The sequence below is a fragment of the Eptesicus fuscus genome, chromosome 15 (assembly GCF_027574615.1).
Source record: "Eptesicus fuscus isolate TK198812 chromosome 15, DD_ASM_mEF_20220401, whole genome shotgun sequence".
Lineage (NCBI taxonomy): Eukaryota > Metazoa > Chordata > Mammalia > Chiroptera > Vespertilionidae > Eptesicus > Eptesicus fuscus.
Window position 1 is genome coordinate 62,656,170 of NC_072487.1, and position 6,049 is coordinate 62,662,218.

Consider the following 6,049-nt stretch of genomic DNA (forward strand, 5'->3'; position numbering starts at 1 on the left):
GGTTCCTGAGAAGTGGACCGATGTGCCCAGACCACGCGGCCAGAGAATCTATATAATACAAGGAAAGCTGGTATCACCATAAGAGTAACGGAGGAAACCCTTAATAAATGTCACCTTTTAAACTGTTACTCGTCTAGATAGAGAGGTGTTGCTTTATTTCTTTGGAGTTTTCCCTGATGCCACCCAGGCGGAGAGCCCTCCTTTGGACGCTTCCCCAGGTTCCTCATTCCCCTATTCCTTTCATCAAACATTTATGGCCCACCACCATAGCAAAGAGATCCCTCAGTACCTTCTAGAGATCCAATGAATGGTAAGACAGTTCCGGAAACCAACAGCACCTTCTAGACAAAGTTTTGACAGCTCCAATCGCATTGCTTTCAGACTAGAGTCCATTCGTGTCTATATTCCTAGCGCATAGCTCAGGGCTTGGTGTACAGTAGTGGTTTGTTGAATGAATGAATGAATGAATGAATGAATGAATGCAGAGATCCTAGCCAACATTTCTTTTACACGGTGGAAGGTGCCTCCTGTAGTGTTGATCTCCCAGCAGAACTGCCTTCAATAAAGATTTGTGAAGTTTCTGAAAGCTGGGTGCCTGTGGAAACAGGATGGTGAGGGAAATTTTCCTCTACAGAATATCAAGGCTGGTGATTGGGTCTGTCTTCCCTGGATACTGAGTCCCCTCTCCAGTATCCCTGGTGGGGATCCTCTAACTCTATGGACACTCCCTTGATGATGCATTCATTACTTTCTGAGTCAGTGACTTGTTGTTAGACTTTCTCCTGTCAGGAGCTGGGATCCACCCCATACTACTTGCAACACTGATTGTAGTTCAGAGCTGAGGGCTCTCCCTACAAACTTAGTCCCTCTTCTCCATAACAACCTGGCAACCAGGAGAGACCAGATTGCTTTGCCCTGGGGCACTGGGCTAGGCTCAGTGTAGCAACAGTTGACTTACCAGATCCCTGCCCTCCAGATGCTTCAGCTCTGAGGATATAACCCTCCCTCCCACCCCCGCTCTCCCCAGAATATGCTTTAGGTTCAAGGCACCTGAGACTTCCAAACTGGTATCTCTAGCCAGACTTCTCCTAGACCTGTGTATCCACCTACTTCCTGCCCATCTACACTTGGCTATGTAAAAGACATCAATCCTTGACATGAATCATTCTGGAAACATTATCTTCCCCCAAAACCTGTTCTTCCTCTTTTCTTTCTACGTGCAGGGCATTACCATTCACCAATCAACCACGGCTCAGCTCTAGGAGTCATTTGTGACTTCACCCTCTCTTCCTCCTTCAGACTGAATTAGCTATTCTTCCTGAGTGCTTCCAAAGCCCCTCATACTTTCTGCAGCACAGTGTGATTTTTCATTTGCTTGGCTCTCTCACTTGCCTGTGAGCTCCATGTGGGCAGTGACTGAGTCTTATTTACACCTGTATTTATTGCTGGTGTCCAACATAGTGTCTAGCACAGCACTGCAATAGGACATTCTACTCTGATGGAACTGTTCTATATTTCCTCTATGCTAGCCCCAAGCCACCTGTGGCTATTGGAACACCTGAAATGTGGCTAGTTTGCAACTGAAGAACTGAATTTTAAATTGTATTTAATTTTAACTTTAAATTTACGTAGCCACATGTGGCTAATGGCTATGGCATTAGACAGCACAGGTCTAGCATATAGTTGATCCTCAATAAGCAGTTTTGAATAAAGAATGAAAGGGGAAGGTGGTCATGAACAGCCAATTAGGACACAAGGTAGAATGCTATGGATGTAATCAACATACTTTTTGTGCCCCCTTCTTTCCCCTCACCTTTCATCCCCTCAACCTAACACTACCAATGCCTCCAATTCTGTCTTATCTGTACTAATAAAAGAGTAATATGCTAATTAGACTGGGAGACCTTCCGGACAAAGCCATGGTGGTGGGGCTGAAGCAGAGGCAGTTAGGGGCAATCAGGCCAGTAGGGGAGGCCAGTTGGGGACAATCGGGCCAGCAGGGGAGGGCAGTTGGGGGCGATCCGGCAGGCAGGCAGAGGCAGTTAAGGGTGATAAGGCAGACAGGCAGAGAGGTTAGGGCCGATCAGGCAGGCAGGCAGGTGAGCGGTTAGGAGCCAGCGCTCCCAGATTTCGAGAGGGACGTCCAATTGGAGAGGGTGCAGGCTGGGCTGAGGGAACCCCCATCCTCGTGCATGAATTTCGTGCACCAGGCCACTAGTATAAATATAATCCTAGTTCATGGCTCTTTGCTGCCTGAACTGATTTTTTTTTTTTTCTTCTGGACTTGCCTCGTTTGATACTGTCCATCCTCTGAAGTGTACGGGTCCTAAGAGTCCTCTGGAGATGAGATCTGGTCTCATCCAGTCTGGTCTTGTCTGGCAAGAGCAGGAAGGACTCTCTCTCCTCGGGGACCTGGACTTCACAGGGACTCATGTGGTGTAAGTTTGTCTGCACGGGCAGGCTGCCAAGTTTTTCTTAAAGGTGGCAGTTGATACTGGTGGTGCTGTGAAAACATCACAGGAGAAAAGAAGCCACAGCATTGACAGTCTTCTTGCCACTCCTGGAAACTGTGCAAACCCCAGTCAGATGACTTCCAGCCCTGACACCAGAGACGTTGGTTGGATCAGGGTCTGAAGAGGAAGGAGGCATGGGAACCGGGTGAGGCCAGGCGGGGCCAGCAATAGAGCAGGGCCCAGGCCAGGCAAGGCAGACAAGGGCTGGGTCAGGGTTGAAGAGCAGGCGTGAGAGACAGTAAAGGTTGGAAACAACAGTTCTTTCCAATAGACTTTCCCAAATGCTCGCTACGAAAAGAGTTTAAAAAGTCCAAAACCAAAGGTCATAAATGAGCAAGTGAAAGGCAAGTTGCAGAGCAGAATTTACAGATAATTCCAATTTTATAAAAATAAGTATATCACCACCTGGGTCATATGATAAGGGACTAATGAATATTTTATCATGTGTGAGAGTGTGTAAATATACCTGTGGCACCTTTTGCAGAAAGAACTGTGTAAATTGTGCCCCATTCTTTGGTGAGAGGGGGGAGCAGGGAGCAGAGTTCATGGCATAGAAAGATATTTTGCCTTTGCTGGCCCCTTGGTCTGGAACATTCCTCCCCCAGATATTCTCCAGGTATGTTTGCTGTTTATCCAGGGCACAGACCCAGTACCACGCCTGTGAGAGACCTCCTAGATCAGCTGCTCCTGATCAGCACCCCCATCCAGCTTCTTCTCCTATTCTGCCTGTCTTTTCCCTAGCTCTTCCCACTTACCAACATTATGTTACATTTCCATTTGTTTTATTTATCCAGGAGAGTAGACTTTGTCCTTCCTTATGGTTGTATTCTCATTCCTTAAATATGACCCAGGACATAGGTAAGTGCTGAATAAATCAACTGAATGACTAAAATGTAACAAAGGTGTCCATTCTTCTCTGTTTCCAGATCAGGGTGTCTTGCCTAGGCAAACCCTAAAGTTCAAGGACAGCTCTCCCCACTCCCACCAGTGCTCCAGAGGTCACCTTAGAGCATCAGCTTTCAAACCTCTTTTGACCATGACCCTCAGGAAGAAATGCATTCAATCCCCAGTGCTCATACATGTATATGTACTATATTTAACTGCAACAAACAAAAAACTCTTACTACGAACAATGTTTTCTACTTTTTCTTTCTTTTCTAATTTTTATGACACTGGTCTCTACCCCTTGAGGTGATTTTGCCACCTACTAATGGGTGGCCAGTGCCAGTGTCTGTGGGAATAGTCAGAGGTCTCATTTGTGTCCTAGTTTCAGTGTAACTGCTACAAATGCAGATTCCTGGTCCACCCCAGACTTAGTGAATGAGAGAGAGTCTTACTGGAAAGTCTACCCTCTCCCCAACCACCCCAGTTGGTTCTGATGCCTGATAAAGCTTGGGGGTCACCACCTCGGAGCTTATGAGTGTCCCAAGGCCTCTTGTGGGGGCATGTGCTGGGCAGGGCCTGATGCACTTTAAGGGAAGGGGCTGATTTCCCAGTTCTGGTCCAGCTCAGCCCCTGAATGGTGGAACTGAGGATTCCAATGTTTTAAAGGTAAACATATTCCCACATAAGCCCCTTGCACTCTCTAGTCCCTCTGCCTGGAAGAATTTCTGGTGATTTGGCTGTTTTCCCAACTCCAGCCCTCCCAGAGCCACACCCAATGAAGAGGCCCCACTTTTCCCCAGAACCTTAACCCCTTCTTCCTCTTCTTGCTCTCCCCAGTCTCTTTTCCCGTCACACAAAATCACCTTCTGGGTTTTTTGTTTTTTTTCCCTTACCATAAGGGTTAACAGCCCTCCCCACCCAGCTCTAGAACAAAAAAAATTCTAACCACAGTCTCAAATGATGGTGGCCCATTTCCTTCCCCACCCCTAGAAGAGGGTAAATGCTGTTATGTCTTCACCCACCCATTGGGATTGCATTAGAAACTTCTTTTGATGCCAAGAATGTTGCACCCTCCCACCGAAGAATGTCACAGAATTTACATTACAAAAAACTGCTACAAGTATTTTTTCATTTATTGATTTGAGAGAGAGAGAGAGAGAGAGAGAGAGAGAGAGAGAGAGAGAGAGAGAAACATATGTGCCCTGACCATGGATCAAACCCACAACCTTGGCATATTGGGACGATGCTCTAACCCAGTGGTTGGCAAACTCATTAGTCAACAGAGCCAAATATCAATAGTACAACGATTGAAATTTCTTTTGAGAGACAAATTTTTTAAACTTAAACTTCTTCTAACACCACTTCTTCAAAATAGACTCGCCCAGGCCATGGTATTTTGTGGAAGAGCCACACTCAAGGGGCCAAAGAGCCGCATGTGGCTCGCGAGCCGCAGTTTGCCGACCACTGCTCTAACCAACTGAGCTACCAGGCCAGGGCACAAGTATATTTATTGACTCCCACACCTACAATAAAACATTTATTAGCCCCTAAGTGTATGCCATAGACCCCAGCTAACAGTTCTTTGCAGACATGATCTCATTTAACTCTGAAAGCAGCCCTCAGAGATAAAGCCTATTCTCACCCCCATTTTAGCAACGGGGAAACGAGGCACGCTGGATTGAATAATCTGACCAAGGTCCCGTAAGAGGCATAGCTCTGGAGCTGGAAGCTGCCTTACCCCCGGGGCCTGAGAGAAGCAAGGGTTCTCTTCCATTTGTGTAGTAGCTGCTAGAGGTGCCTCAGAGTAGAGGTAGGTGCCTAAATCCCAACATGCCGCAGGATGTAGTGATGTTTCTCTTTCCGATTTTGCTCTCAGTGTCCAGTTCTGATGAACTGAGAATGTCCTCTGGCACCCAAGGCCTGGCTCCTTCTCCTGTTGGCTGAGTTCTCTCCCCAGCCCTCTGCCAAGACCTCCTAAAACGAAGTTTGGGGGTTGGGGAGCAGTGCTCTTCTTGTGTGCCCAGAAGGACTGGACTGGAGCCCCCACAGAGGGTTCCATTTGGGCTTAGAATGATTTATCAGATCCTAAGAAGAAAGCCACAAGACAGCTCAGGTCCGTGGGGATGGGTTCTTCATCCTCATGCTTATTTGCAGTCTATTTTCTTCAATAAACATGCATTGATTTTTTTTTCCAATATTAGTTTTCAGCCCTAACTGGTTCGGCTCAGTGGATAGAGCGTCGGCCTGAGGACTGAGGGGTCCCAGGTTCGATTCTGGTCAAGGGCATGTGTCTTGGTTGCGGGCACATCCCCAGGAGGGGGTGTGCATGAGGCAGCTGATCGATATTTCTCTCTCATCGATGTTTCTAACTCTCTATCCCTCTCCCTTTCTCTCTGTAAAATATCAATAAAATATATATTTTTAAAAATACCAGTTTTCAAATTAAGAAAATTTGGATATAAATACTTTGGGGGAATCAGCCTAACAAAGATGTTCCTCATTGGATCTTAATATGCAATAAAAATTATTAAACATGTTAACCATAAGTCAAACTGCCTGGGTTCCAATCTCACGGCTACCAATTAGTAACTGTGACCCCTGGCAAGTTACTCAACCTCCATAAAACATGGGGATCATCATACTTCCCTGGT